The following is a 15,125-nucleotide window of genomic DNA, read 5'->3' as shown; positions in this document are numbered from 1 at the left end:
TTTTGAGCATATCACAAGTATGACACATTAACATGAGATAATTATCATGGTACGAGTAATTTGAACATATCACAGGTATGACACAAGATTTGCATGTTGGTACATTTGCATGAAATAGTTATCTCTATGCAAAATAAACACACATTGAAGGATACGGTGTTCCAGTGGAACCATGTCGGTCATCTGCACCTTATAACTTCCGAATCCCCTCGGTTTGTCTGACCACCATCACGTTATCCCTCCAGTGGTAATACTCGAATATACTGAAATGGTGGCCCAGGGTTCCAACCTACCTGACCGAGTCCAGTCCTGGCTCGAGTAGGTCAGTAACCAAGGGCAAGACCCAAGTTCAGCTTAGAGCTTACAACATGCACAAGTAATCAAATAACTTGGCGAACGGTAAAAATCTATTCTTTTCGTAGGTCGAGTGAGATAAAGCACACACTTGCCTTAAAATGGTGGACAATTTTATATAAACATGTAATTTATGGTAATCAAATAATCAAGTAGTCAAATAATCAAATAAGCAGGTAATCAAGTCGATTGGTAGTCGAGTAAGCAGGTAATCAAGTGGGTTGGCAAACGGTAAGTAATTTCAGTTAACGGTTAACGATTAACGATTAACGGTTTACGGTAAGTAATTACGGTTAATAAGCAGATATTTGCCATTTTAATAGGCCGCCATTGGCCATTTCCCACTTTTACCACTTAAGAGTCGAGCAGATTCACTCCAATCAACTTATGCAGCCATAGTATAATTAATCATTGCAACACTTCACGTAAATATGCATTTCAAGTATTTTATGTCTAGTAATTCAAGTATACTTTACTTAAATATGCATGAGTGTGGTAAATACTTGACATGTAGTATTTAACACTTAATGATCATGGAATAAGCATGCCATAGACTTATTGAAATTACGTACTCCTATATGAAACACTCACCTAGTCAAAACAAGTGAGTAAGCGCCCAAACAAGTGTTTAGGCGTCCGCTCCGAGTCGCTCTTGAAAGTCCCCTTGAGCGCCTGAGTAAATAACCATCAATTATTATACACTATCACTTCGAACCCTTACTTATCAAAGAAAGTTGTACTAGTATACAATCTAAGGAGAATTCATGAATTGAGCCTTAATTATTTATAATCGAGGCTCGGAAGTGGGTTTCAAAAACACAAGAGAAATCTGATTTTTGCCTTTGAAATCAAGTGTAAAACGGTCTGGCAATATATCGGAGGAAAATGGAGAGTTTGAAACCCTCAATTTCCTTTAAGTTCGGAAATTTCAGATTCAGCAAGCAAAATTTGAAAAATCAGATCTCACTCTCTATGAGTCCAAAATTGGAAAACTTGATACCGTTGGAAACTACTTCCAAAGTAATAAAAGTTTTTAGAAGACACTTTTCCATGATTCCAAACGGAAGGTATTCAAAATTTGTCTCAAAGTTGCTGTTTTGGCTTGCGAGACAGTTTCGGGGTTGGTTTTCAGCAAAGTTTGGAAATTCAGTAAAATTCACACAATGTGAACCAGCCTCTGAAATTTGGAACTCAATTAGAGTCACAAACAAAGTTTAAAACATAACAAGCAAACAAGAATTGGAGTTTTGAGCACCAAGATATAGTAGCTCAAAGTTGCTGAAAAATCAAAACTTTTAGGCAATTTCCAGGTTCAAATCACAAACTTTGGGACTTTGGTTAAGCATTGAAACGGACTCGGAATGGCACCAAATTTGGCAGTATTATACTATCATATAAGAACTATTCCTCTGTTGAATTTCATCTGATTAAGCATCTGGTTTATTTGTGAAACAAAGTCTAAGGAACATCTAATATAAAGTTTGGTAGATGTTGGACATCAAAGTTTCCAAACAACAAGTCCCAAATCAAGATAGGCCATTTAACTAGCCAAAAGAGGATTTTCAAGCAAAATCAGGTCTGTAATTTGGCCATATCTCACTCAATTCAACTTGGAATTAAGCATAGTTGGTGGCATTGAAAACTTCATTCATAAGGTTACAATTTCTCAGAAAAAATCAGTTTTAAAATCTGTCCACAACTAGCTCATCCTTGAGCATCAAGTTGCAGCTCAAGACGTGGACTCCAATGAACCAGCGAAACAGTACAGTCATGTTCAAATGAGTGGTACGGTTCACTCAGGTGGAGTCTGGACATGAATTTTATACTATTGAAAATCTGGGAATATCTAGTTTCCAAAGCCACAAACGGCACTCAATTTCGATATCGGAGTAAAAAGTTATGGCCGTTTGAAAAACACTGCCAGGGCAGTGACAGGAAAATTTCCAGATTTGCCGAACATCCGAAATCACAACGTTTGGCCAACCAAATCACGTTATTTTTTTATGAAACTTTTTACACAACCCACACAACATATATAAATCATAAATAAGTCATTAGAACCATGAAAAATCACCCTAAGGGTCACGGACAACATAGGGGCAGAATTGAAAAATTTTCTCCTTCACTCCCCTTTGAGTTTCTACCAACAATACAACATTATTCCACTAGTTTAAGCACTAAACCAACATTAATACCATCAAAACACAACAAATCAGTCCATCCAACCATAATGGGAGTTCATAGAACCCACACAACATTTTCCATCATAAATAAAGTTACCCACATGAATATACAAGCTTATAAGTGCAATACTACTTCTATAAATCAAGATTTTTAAGGTGGATTGTCACTTACTTGCTTGGATGAACCTAAGGCAAAATTTCAGTCCAAAAATGTCCAAGAAAACCGTGGAAAGCAGCCCCCTTTTGTAACTTAAGATGATCACCAAGTGTTTAGTGAAGTGTGGTTAAATTTTGAGGTGAAATGGTGGAGGAATGAGCAAGAAAATGAAGAGCTTTTGGTCTCTTTTTCTTCTTCTTGGTTTCGGCTGTCTTGGAGCAAAAAGGAGGGAGTTTTTGCTGATGATAAGGCTTCTTAAGAAGCTCAAATGTGTGGCCCAAAAGTGTCTTAAAGTCAACTTTTTAATAGTGCGCGTTTGCGCACGTTTCGCACCCGATTCCTCTCGGGTTTGTTTCACTAGTGCCCTAAACCTCTAATGCACTTTCATTCATACTATTATTATTCACTCTTAATAGTCTAAAAATAATGGTTTTAAGTCTTTCAATTAATCGCGCGCGTAAAAATGCGTACTCCTGATTTAAGCGCGATAAAGTGAATCTCCAAGAAATTCTTATAACGATAGTATAACTAACTATCACTTGAGCACTTAAACATAAAAATACCTATTTCAAAACTAATGTACAAGTCTCCAATTTTTCAAACTCATTGTACTCTCAAATTGGTTATTGTCTCCAAACACGTATTCACTATTCTCACTTAACGAGCTTTCAAAAAATTAACTTTTGGAATCAAGTCATTTTTAAAATACATATGAGCCACAATTTCATGTATTTGAGCAATAAAAGTTTGAAATAAAATATTCGAAAAAAACGTGTGGGTAAATAATTAATTAAGCCAGTAAAATAAAATAAAACAAGAAAATTTTAGGTCCTCACAACCTCCCCTCCTTAAAAGAATTTCGTCCTCGAAATTCATACTTACGATAATATTGTACCCTTTATTTGCCAGGTCCACTAGATCTACCAAAATTCACAGCTTCTATAATTTGCACTAACAATTAAGCACTGATTTCTTCATAGGACTCCTACCCTCCAAACTATAGGGCAGCAATCACACTTTACTTGTACCACTCACGAAAATAGGGTTTTCGTGAGAACCCGTAAATTTTCTGATTTTCTAGACTTTATTTTATTTAATTATACGCCTTTTATGCATTTTCTTTATTAGGAAAAATTTTCTAGATAATTTTTATGAGTAAATATAGTTTTTAGATAATTTTTCTAGTATCGGTTGGTTTTTGAGAAATTAAGAGCATATACCGGACGTGGGACCCGCTAGTGCGAAAAGTTCGGAAAAATTTGGCCAGTTAGGTTAAGTTTTGGATACCGGATTTATTTTACCAGGTGCTAAGAGATAATTAGAGGTTGTTATATGGATGAGAGTGGAGAGACAAAAGGATAACCATGTATTAATTGAGGTGACAAGTGTCACTTGTTGATTAATTCTTACATTTTGACCATATGACCATCTTATCACCTTTACCAAATAAATACCAAAAATTGGCCAAAAATCCTCTTATTTTTCCCTCTCTTGGCTGAATCTCTTGGAGAGCAAAAGAAAGAAAAGCTATCAAATTTCTTCTACTCAATCTTGCTCAATCTTTCATTCCAACCGGTTAATCTTCAAATTACTCCATAAAACCTCTTAGTTTAGTGGTATTAAGGTTGGTTGTGAAGTGGTTTGGAAGGTTAAGGTACCAAGTTGCTTCTTTTCTTGGGTTTGCAAGGTAAGTGACCAAGGAACCTTTCCTTTAATCTTGTTAATGTTCAATTGATGGCTTATGAGAGTTAAATAGATGGTTTTAGGTGTTGTTTCATGCCTTGTGGTGGAAATTGGTGAATTTTCATATTTATTCATGATTTTTCTGTTTTCATATGATTAATATTGTGTGGCCATGGATGATGGTCTAGTATGGGTTAGAATGAAGCTTTGGTATGATAATTGTAATGATTAGTGGAAAATTTCTGGTTTGAAGCAAAAATTTCCAGATTAGGGTTTCCATTTTTTTCCCTTCTGCCCGGTACTGTTACCCATAGTTAGAGGCCGAATTAGACTTAGGTTAAAACATAAAAGTTGTAGAGGATGATGTTTTATAGTTTCCTGCAAAATTTCGTCTCAATCAGAGCAACGTAGCCTTTGAACAGATCGAAATACCCTTCAAATTTACCACCCTGCTGCCCTGTTTCTATCCGAACATGCTAATTAGCTTCTGCAATTGGTTATTGTGACCAGGAATACCACTGATTTGGTTGTCAATGTCTTCATAAGATTTAAATGTTGTATCTTAGCTTTCAAATGGCTTTGGAATCACTTGAATTGGAGTTGTATATGCTGAGATATGACTGAATGAATCAGGACTGCCACAGTAAACTTCGAATTGGAAAATCTGGAATTGTTTTGGTAAATTTGACCTAGTTAGGGTGAGAACTGGACTGAGTGGTCTTCATGAAAGTTATAGCTCTCTTCTTAGCTTCGAAACGGTGTAAATTTCATCCCAATCCGATAAGTGTAGCTCCAGTTGTGTCCGTTCCGCTAAATGACATCAAAACTGTCTTTTGGTTTTAGGGTTTATAATTGGGGCTTTTCTAGGGTTTCTTTGTTGAGCTACCATTTGGTTGTTTTGAAGGGTATTTTGGCTCTAATTAAAGGTGTTTGATAGTTTGTGATTGGGTGTTGAGGTTTGGTTGGAAAAGTAAAGAAAGACAAGGGAAATGCTGTCAAAATTTTCGCGGAGCTTCTGCACAGTCTCCGGAAATTTTTTATATCTTGATGTAGGAATGTCGGAATTGAGTTCCGTTTATTGAGTTTTAAACTAGATTCATAGGGCTATAAACCATACAAATTTTAGACCCTGTTTATGTCTGTACCATTTATGGTGATTTTTCAAAGTTGACTGAAATATTGTATCTGTTCTGTCTTTCACTGGATAAAGCAGCAACTTGAGACTTGAATTTGACTGACTTGCATTCTGAATCTTATGAGGGTGTTCTCTGGAAAGTTATACCCCTTTGAATGTATTTTCCAACGGTATCTTTTACTAATTTTAGATTTACAAAACTTGAGATATGATTTTTCATATAGGGTTGCGCGAAACTGGAAAATCCTGTTTTCCTAGTATCGACTTCACTTTCATTTTCTACTTCAAATTTGGAGTTGGTCAGTCATTGTAGGTAGGGTTTTGAGGTTGTTCATGCCTTTAAAACTAATTGTTACCTTTTCACTCTGAGGTCACCTCTTTGCTTTGCATTAATGGCTCTTTTGGCTAGGCATATAGCTCATAACCGAGTCTCACTTGCGAATTCCGTACTAGGTCTTGGAGTCGACTTTTAAGTGTTTGCCTTGATTGTTCTAGGAGGTGCCGACGATGAAAGCCACACCTGGGAAGGAAACTTTTGAAGTTATCCTTATTTGAACTGGTGAGTGTACCACTCCCTTGCATTGTTGCTATTTGAGTTATCTGTACTTGAAATCTATGACATGAATGACTATGAATCCTGTTTAGTTTGATTGAGACGAGGGTGTACTTTATCACACTCGTTCTCTTGCCTGTGTTGTACCAACTGAAATCTATTACTTGTACTTGTTATGAACTTGAGTTTGTTACTTGCACTTGTTATGAGATCGTTTGGAAGTATGTCCAATGATCGTCCTGTTAAACTTGAGCTCAACCTCATGGGAAGTTAATTAAATCGAGCTAGCAAGGGCTTGGTCGAGATAATTGACAAGCTATTGGTACCTGTTCCTGGGGAATTTTTGGGTATTGAAACTCTTGATTCCGGAATACTCGAGTATTACCATTCCTGTTCCTGTTTGGCGTTCGGGTCCGGTAAAGGGTATGTTTGGTGAACGGGATTTTGGCATTAAAGTGGTGTTCTATTGGACTGGTTTCTTTATTCGAACGTTGACGGAGGGTCAACGAGACTGGATCAAATATAGCAACGGGGATTTGGCTCCTGAGAGCCACCTGTATCCGTTACATTGTGATGTTCATTCATTTCTCGTATTTGACGTGGATATGTGCCTCCAAAGTGCTTTCTCATGAATTGTACTGATTCTACTGTTTATACTGTTGGTACCTCATTAAGCTTTTAACTCACCCCGTTTCGTTATCCTTGTTTTCCTTACAGGAAACCGCCTTTTGGAGACTCTGATATTTTGAAGCATGAGTTGAGCTAGTTTTAGTATTCTTTTGTATAGCTCATCGATGGTTGGAACACCTTAACTGTATTTTTAACTAAACAATTCCCTTTTGAATTGTAAATTTGCAACCATGTGTATATAAAAGTGTTTAACCATGTCCTAAGTTGATTGGGTTTGGAAATGTTCTTTTCTAGGGTTATCTAAAGTTGTTGTACTTGTTTGGGTTTCGGATAGTGAATGTTATCTTCTCGAAGTTCTTTTGAGCGGTTGGTAGAGTTTACACTCGTTCCGGATCCGTAGTCCTGGCGAGAGTTGGACAGGTGATCCACCAAACCCTTTGATTCGCCTTAGGGGGAGGTAGGGCTGTCACAGTTTTCACAAGAATAGTCAACTCCAGGGTCAATTAAAGATCTAGTTAAATGATTCCATCCGGTGGTTCGAAACTCAAATAGGAAGATATATTTTCAATAGAAAATTAACTTGACTAAAATCTTCGACTCAATTTGTCCAAAAATCATTTACTAGCATTCGATTTCCAAAATTAACAATTTTAGAAATAACCGGATTTCTTTGGTCCCAAATGACCACTAAAATTTTTGCTCAAATCAAGTCAATCATAATATGCGAGACAAAAATGAGGGTTTTTTTTTATGTATTTCGGATATGTATGTGGCAAAATACGATTCACAATTTCAAAATTAGAGCTAAAAGATACAAACCTTTCTTCATGGTCCGATACTAAGTTTTCTTAGTAAGAAACTTCAAGTAATGTTTTTGCCACCATCATTAATACATATTTCAAATTCCTCAAATACATTTAAGAAAATTAATCATGCGACTCAATGCATGGGTATTAAAGAGCGTATACAATGAAATAACATATAACTGAAGGATGTTTCAAAAATTTCATCAAAGTTTCGAGTTAAGAATTGCGTTTGAATAAACATATATTCTAGAAAACGCTTTTAAGAGAGAAGGTGTTTTTTTTTACAGCAGATAAGTAATGAGTTCAAGTCACTTCACAAAGAACCAACGAAATATTTTGAAAGTTCAAACATTCATAAAAGGTTGAAACATGTCCACAGGACCAACCACAAGATATGGTAGAATAATTATTAAAATTGCACAGGGGAGAACCTCTCTAGGTACCCAATTAGATCAATCTTTTATATCACTGGTAGGTCTAATCTTCTCGTTCATTTCCGATTCATATCTATCACTAAGATCCCATTGGATTACATAAGACCGGCCATCATTCTTTCTCAAGAGTGCGGGTTGCCTAAACCCACACCACAACCCATTCATTGTCCTTGCCGAGCCATACTTAATATAAGTCTATAGGCGTAAAAAAAGGAATACTTAGGCATAGAAGAACTTAAAGCATATATAAGTTACAAATATATTTAGAATTAGGAGTATGATTCTTTACATATATCAAAAGTCATAATATGAATCAAGAGGTCACAAACAAGCCAAGTAAAGTACATACCAAGTCAAAGTCAACAAACAAAAATGAACAAGTGATTATCAAAAGTGCATCCATCTCTAAGGCACAAACTCTTAAGTTCTACTCCCATCGTCCCACTACGAAAGATCACAAGTAGTGCTTCACTAGATTAATTGAAACTAAATGTTCCCCATTCCCTAACATGTTCAACTTTAACCCCTACACAAGGATCTTCTAGACCATGATCTTTTTCATCTCTCGCTCTTAATTATTGTGCCATCTTAGCCAAACGATTATCGGTTTCTTGTAACTATTAACGTGAAATATCAATTCATTCTTATTACCTGCAAATGGAGATCTCAAGTCCTTAGTATTGTCCTCAACGCTTGAATACTCGGGTACAAGAATCCGAAATAAGAATGGATCTGTGACTGGATCAAACCAAATGGATCGGCGAGGACGTGGACGGGGGTGTGGGTGTAGACCTGGTCGTGGACATGGATGGCGTGGACGTGGACGTGGACGTGGGCGAGGACGTGGACGGGGGCGAGGGCGTGGGCTTCAGCAACCCCGCACTCCCGAGAGAGGTGAGGGATCTGCGACTGGATCAAACTAAAATCCTAAAAATGAAGAGGGTGACCAAGTGGCTACGCCCATTAACCGTATGACCGATATTCTCGAGCGCTTAGCTGAGCGCCAGGGACCTGAACCAGTCGACCAACCTAAGAACCAAGAGAGGGGTGAGGATAGAGCTCTCGACCGATTCCTGAAGTTTGCTCCCCCTAAGTTCCATGGAGGGTCTGATCCCGAAGTAGCGGAAAATTGGTTTGAAAGGATGGTTGATATTTTTGCTGCTTTAGATTATACCGAGGAAAGGCAAGTGAATTTTACCGTTTTCTAATTTGAAGGGGCGGCACGCTCGTGGTGGAATATTGTTAGTGCAAAATGGGAAGGAGAACAAATCCCTTGGATTTGGGTAAACTTTGAGAGGGAATTTAATGTCAAGTTCATTCCGCCAATTGTACAAGAAAAGAGGGAGGACAACTTTATTAAGTTGAAAAAAGGGTTATTAAGTATGGCCGAGAATGAGGAGCGGTTCACCAAACTTTTCAAATTTGCCCTTGATCTTGTACTCACCGAACGGAAAAGGATAAGGAGGTTTATTCAGGGGTTAAATGTAAAAATTCAAAAATTCCTAACAGCTGCCCAAATTACCACTTTTACAGATGCCTTGGATAAGGCACAGAGGGTAGAAAATGCTAAGTCTCAATCTAAGACTTTTTATGCTAGAAAGAGGGGTAACCCAAGTGATATTCCTAAACCGTCTGAGAAATCTACCCAACCCCTTAAAATGGGAAAATGGGCTGGAGGAGTGAAGATACCTGAAAAACCTGGAGAAACCCATCAAACGAAGCCCCGCCAAAAGGAAATCAGAGTAGGCGAGGTTAACAAAAGGGAAAATTCCAAACTAGTCATGTAACTTGTGGATACTGTGGCAAGATTAACCACACTGAGACCGAGTGCTGGAGAAAACAAGGAAAATGTCTGAGGTGCGGTAGTACCGAGTATAAATTTTCGAATTGTCCTAGAGCTTCTAAAGGAGAAGGAAACTCTCAACAACCTGCTAAATTCACCGCATATCAGTCGAGTGCCAGAAGGAGTGATTAATATTGATGATTGTAAGAGAAATCCAAATAATGGAAACTCTATGAGTAGGGGTGAATCTGACTCTATTCGACAAATAGGAATCGTAGTTTTACCCTAACATAGACTGGCACTTTTAGAGGTTGTAATTTTTTATATAGGGGATGACATTCTTTTGATGCATATTGCGACTTAACACATTTTGATCTTGTTGATCCCCCTTTTTCTTTTGAAATGATTCGATAAACTTATTATAATTTAGTGTAACTATTATGATCTTTTATGATATATGAAAATTTACCTTGCTTTTAATTGATTTTACGGCTTATATGTATCTGTAATCTGTTGCTCAAGACCTGTAATAAGATCATGAATGACACCTGAGAATAGTTAAGTTCCATAAGTGTGAGTTTAAATGGGAGAAGTGAATGTGATGAAAATTGGTCACGTGAGGAAAAGACCAGCAAAGATTTTGATCGAAAAGTGAAGGGATTAAAAACGCAAGCAAGTCCCTCTAATGAAGGTTTTATAGAGAGATTATGGACTAGAGGAAGCAACTTGAGAAGTAACCATTCGAGAAAAGTATCCAGACCTGTTCACCGATCAAGGTATAATTTCGAGCACGAAATTTTCTTAAGGGGGAGAGGATGTGAGGATTCGCAAATTCTCTTTATTTTAAATTCCTATTACTAGCTTATTTAGAACTTTATTTGTCCGTTTGCTCTGAATATTTTATTTTGACCCTTTTAGATTCAATTGCATGGATCTATGACTTGCTTATATTTTTAAAATGACTCGTTTCAAAATTTAATTTTTGAAAACTCGTTAAGTGAGAATAGTGAATACGCGTTTGGAGTCAATAATCGATTCAAGAATACAGTAAGTTTGGAAAATTGGAGACTTGTACATTAGTCTTAAAATAGGTATTCTTATGTTTAAGTGTTCAATTATTAGTTAGTGATACTATCGTTATAAGAATTTCGTGAAAATTCCACTCTATCGTGCACAAATTGGAAGTACGCGTTTTTACACGCGCGATTTAATTGAGGGACTTTAGACTATTATTTTTAAACCATTAAGAGTGAATAATAATAGTAGGAATACAAGTGCATTAGAGGTTTAGTGCACAAGTGAAACAAACTCGAGAGGAATTGAGCACGAAACGCGCGCGTACGCGCGGGAGAGAGAGTTGACTTTTGAACCAATTTAGAACCACACATTTTAGCTTCTCTTGGAAGCTTCATTTGCAGCCAAAACCTCTCTCTCTCTCTCTCTTGCTCTAAGACAGCTGGTTATCCAAGAAGAAAAACAACCAAAGTTCTTCATTTTCCTTCATCAATCCTTGCTTCAAATTTTCACCAAATCACCTCAAAATTCACATACACTTTGCCTACCACATGGAGATCACCTCAAGCTAGGAAAAGGGGCTTGCTCTCATGGTTTTTCTTGAGCTAAAAGGACCGAAATTTCTGCCTTGATCATCTAAGAAAGTAAGTGATGATCAACCTCTCAAATCTTGACTTATGAAAATTATATTGCACTTATAAGCTCATATATTCATGTGGGTAGCTTTATTTATGTTGAAAATTTGGTGTGTGGGTTCTATGAAATCCCACAATGGTTTTGTGGACTGATTTGATGATATATGATGCTATTTATGTTGGATTAGTGCTTAATCTAGTGGAAATACGTTGGGTTGTGAAGGAAAACTCAAAAGGAGAGAGTTAAGCAAAAGTGACAAATCTGCCCTTGTTATTGCCGTAACCCTTAGTGCATTTTTTTGTGATTCAATTGACTTTTTTATGATGTATACATGTTGTGTGGGTTGTGTGGAAGGTTTACACAAAAAATTACGTTATTTGGATGATTAAATGTTGAGTTTTCGAAAATTTGTCAAAGTTGGAAATGAGTCCGGTATTACTCTGGCAGTATTTTTGTTTCGGTCATAACTTTTTACTCCGATGTCGAAATCAAGTGCTGTCAGTGGCATTAGAAATTAGATACTTTCAATTTTCCAATGGTATAAAATGCATGCTCTGATTCTATTTGAGTAAACCATACCAATCATTTGAACATGACTGTCCTGTTTCACTGATTCACTGGAGTGCAGGTCATGAGCTGCAACTTGATGCTCGCATATGGGCTAGTTGTGGACAGATTTTTAAAATGATTCCTTCTATGAACTTTTAAACTTATGAATTTAGTTTTCAACGCCACTAACCACGCTCAATTCCAAGTCGAATGAAGTGAGTTGTGGCCGAAATTTGGAACCGATTTAGTGGTTGAAAACCCTCTTTTTGACTAGTAAATGCCTAAATCTTGATTGGGACTCGTTGTTTTGAAATTCTTGGTGTTGATCACCTACCAAATGTATCTTGGATGTTTCTTAGACCTTTTCTACACAAATGGACGCTGTTTGAGACATTTTTTTGGCCAAACGTTTTGAAAAAGGAAAACGAAACCACAAGGCAGTTTTGTCTTGGAAGTTCTTGGAGCTTTAATGATTTTGTTAACTGACTTCCCGTACGTATTTTTCTATGAAATTTTACAGAGGAATATCCCTTATATGGTAGTATAATCATACCAAATTTGGTACCATTCCGAGTTCATTTCGAAGCTCAAACAAAGTCCCGAAGTACGTGATTTAAACTTGGAATTTGCTTAACAGTTTCACTTTTGCAGCAAGTTTGAGCTACCATATCTTGGTGCTCAAAACTCCAATTCTTGTTCTGATCATTGTGCTGAAAACTTTGATTGTAGCTCTAATTGAGTTCCAAATTTCAGAGGCTAGTTCGCATTGTGTGAATTTTGCTAAATTTCCAAACTTTGCCGAAAATCAGCCCAAATCTATCTTGACATTCCAAAATAGCAACTTTGAGCCACATTTTAAATGTCTTCCATTTGGAATCATGAAAAAGTGTCTTCTAGGAACTTTTAGCACTTTGGAATTAGTTTCCAACGGTACCAATTTTCCAATTTTGGACTTACAGAGAGTGAGATACGATTTTTCAAAGACCGCTTGATAAATCTAAAAATTTCTAACTTAAAGGAAATTGGGGGTTTCGAACTCTCCATCTTCCTTCCATATCACTCGAACGTTTTGCACTTGATTTTTAAAGAGGAAAATCAGATCTCCCTTGCACTTTTAAAATCCCACTTTTGAGCCTCGATTTACGAGTAAGTAAGGCTCATACTCGTGAAATTTTTTTAGATTGTACAAGTGTGCAATCGTTCTTGATAATTATGAATTTTAAGCAATGTTGAGTGATAGTTCATTATTAATTGTTCAGGCACTCAAGAGGACCTTCAAGAGGATCTCATGGGAGACGCCTAAAACAAACGCTTGTGCATTGTTACTTGAATTATTTGGTGAGTGTCAAGTGCATGTTAAATGCTTATGTGATTGAAATGTGAATTGCACAAGTGTTATACATGATACATAAACTTGTCGAGACGAGTGTGTATCGCGCTCGTTCTCCTTTAAGTGATGCTACAGTTAAAATGTGCTACGTGAATTGATATTCGAATTGTGTGAAGTGAATTATTATGGGAATTAAGTGAAGTGTTGCTATTGCTAACCATATTTATGTTGTGATATCGAGTGAGTGAACCTCCTCGACTTATGTGTATATATGTGAGGACACCCTCGTCCTCTCTTTCTTTTAATTATTCAATACTTGTTACATGAATACACATGATCGGTAATTGTTCATAAACATGTTTAACTCGTAAGCTCTGAGGGGAAAGCATGTACCACACTGATTTGGTGGGAGGTACCTCTCATACCGTCTCAGTACTATAATCGGTTCCCTGAGCGATAGCATGTACCACACCGATTCGAGTGGGAGGTACCTCTCATGTCGACTCAGAACCATAAACAATAATTGGTAATTGTACATGAATATATTTAACTCATGAGTTCTGAGCGGATAGTATGTATCATAACAATTTGGGTGGGAGGTACCTCTCATACCGTCTCAGTGCTAGAATTGGTTCTCGGAGTGATAGCATGTACCACACCGATTCCGGTGGGAGGTACCTCTCTTGTCAACTCAAAACTATAAATAAAGTATAAGTCGATTGGAGCACTGTCTCATCGACCACTGAGCGATAGCATGTACCACACCGATTCGGGTGGGAGGTACCTCTCATGTCGACTTAGAACCATAAACGTGTAATCGATTCCCTGAGCGATAACATATACCACACCGATTCGGGTAGGAGGTACCTCTTATGGCTAATCAGAACCATAATTGGAAAAGTGAAATTCTACGGACTTGATTACCTAATCGGGTGACGGAATGTCATCACAAGGAAGTATTGGATTGGACTTTGGCAAAACAAATAGGAATTAGCTCATGAGAGCTCTTGTATCCTACTCGATCAAGGGTATTTTATTATAAATTATGAATCATCTGAATGTTATAGCTTTTATTCTTGCTTAAGTGCTATTGTTATTTGAACTACGTGTGATGCATGTTTTCTTGGCCTCACGAGTATTCGCTCACCCCATTAGATTTGTTTTCCTTAACAGGAGTTGAAATGAAAAGAATTATGGAGAGGTGGATTTGATGGCCCTTTTGATTAGAATTTTCAATATATTCGTTTAGACAACTTTTGGAAACTGTATATTTTGGAAATGTAAGATATATTGATAACTTATGATGTAAGACTTGAACGATTATACCTTCCTTTATATCTTCGACTTTTAGTATCGATTGGTTATTCTTAAGTTTGAATTGAATTTGTATCGAGTCCTAGCGAGAGCTGGACAGGCGTCCCGCGGATACCTTTGGATTCGCCTTTGGGAGAAGTGGGGGCGTCACACCAAATGTACTTGGAAAATGAAAAGTTGAAGACAACAAAGAAGACACCTTAGGGACAAAAAATATTTGCGCTGTAATCCGACACCCACAGTTTTTCTTCACCTAATTTTTTTTTCATTGTTAAACATGTTAATTCAACAAATTTGTTTTTGTAGTATAAATGGAGATTTATTGAGACTTGGCAAGTGATCCGATTTTACTTTCTTAAGTAACTCCTTGACCTCAAAAACTATATCAGTTTCAAACTATAACTTCATTTGGTTTTTCTAACCTATATGCAAGATAGATACAGAATCTTGGATTAACTCATTGGCTAGATCCATGAATACGTCTAACGGTTTATGCACAATTGAGATGTATTTTTATAGTATCATTTTGGTTGTCAGTTAATAGGATGATGATGTTTAACATAT

Source organism: Coffea arabica, chromosome 7c (assembly GCF_036785885.1).
Source record: "Coffea arabica cultivar ET-39 chromosome 7c, Coffea Arabica ET-39 HiFi, whole genome shotgun sequence".
In the NCBI taxonomy this organism is placed as follows: Eukaryota; Viridiplantae; Streptophyta; class Magnoliopsida; order Gentianales; family Rubiaceae; genus Coffea; species Coffea arabica.
The sequence above is the reverse complement of the archived record's forward strand: the minus strand, read 5'-3'. Positions refer to the sequence as shown.